Raw genomic sequence first — 759 nt, 5'->3', positions numbered from 1 at the left:
TTGTGAGGGGCCTAAGCGTGTGGAATAAATTGAATTAGGTTGGTTAGGGGCTGAAATATGTTTGATGGAGTGTTTTAACGATTTACAATGCTTTTGTATAGTAGGAATAAGGAGTAAGCCGTCATTCGGCTACACAATTTGCCTGGACTCCAGAGGGGAGAAAAAGTCATTTAGAAGTAAAATGCGCTGGAATTTAGTTGTTAAATATTTATCGAAGGAGATTTAGTCATCTCACTCATTCTGGTAGAGTCGAGAGCAACTCCATGTCGTAGAATTTTGTAAAACCACCAGGACTCAAGTTCTCGTATCAGAAGATAGCCCATGACAGGTAATGATAGCTTAAATACTGATTTCTTTGCCAGAATAAAATTTTAAATCATGCTTTGCTTATAACTGCAAATCAGATAAATAAGTAAATCAAGTAAAGCTAATCAATAGCAAAAAGATAAAAGATTATAAATCAATAGGTAAGAATAAAAATAAAGATTGTACAATAGAAATAAAGATAAGATTAAGATATAAGTCAGATACTAAAGTAGATGTATGCATGGTACCCCTTTAACAGTAGCCTAATGTTAAGGCTTTGATATACCCTTAATATCATATTTAGCCAAAAAGAGAAACTCCACCTGACTCCTTACTGTCACTGACTTTTCTTAGTATTGGCCGTGAATTTGAGTTGCACAAAAATTTGACTAGTGGAAGGATCATTATGCAGTGAAGAATGTCATAAAAGTTTTGTTTTATTTTGATAGAACT

The 759-nt window shown here is 33.6% G+C and overlaps 1 protein-coding gene across 1 annotated transcript in view; it reads left to right on the top strand.

Moving 5' to 3' along the window:
* LOC119589401 (early nodulin-75-like) overlaps positions 1-759 on the top strand; it is a gene marked incomplete at its 3' end in the record, with an annotated part of 6,173 nt that overhangs the window by 677 nt on the left and 4,737 nt on the right.

Source organism: Penaeus monodon, chromosome 25 (assembly GCF_015228065.2).
Source record: "Penaeus monodon isolate SGIC_2016 chromosome 25, NSTDA_Pmon_1, whole genome shotgun sequence".
Lineage (NCBI taxonomy): Eukaryota > Metazoa > Arthropoda > Malacostraca > Decapoda > Penaeidae > Penaeus > Penaeus monodon.
The sequence above is the reverse complement of the archived record's forward strand: the minus strand, read 5'-3'. Positions and strand labels throughout refer to the sequence as shown.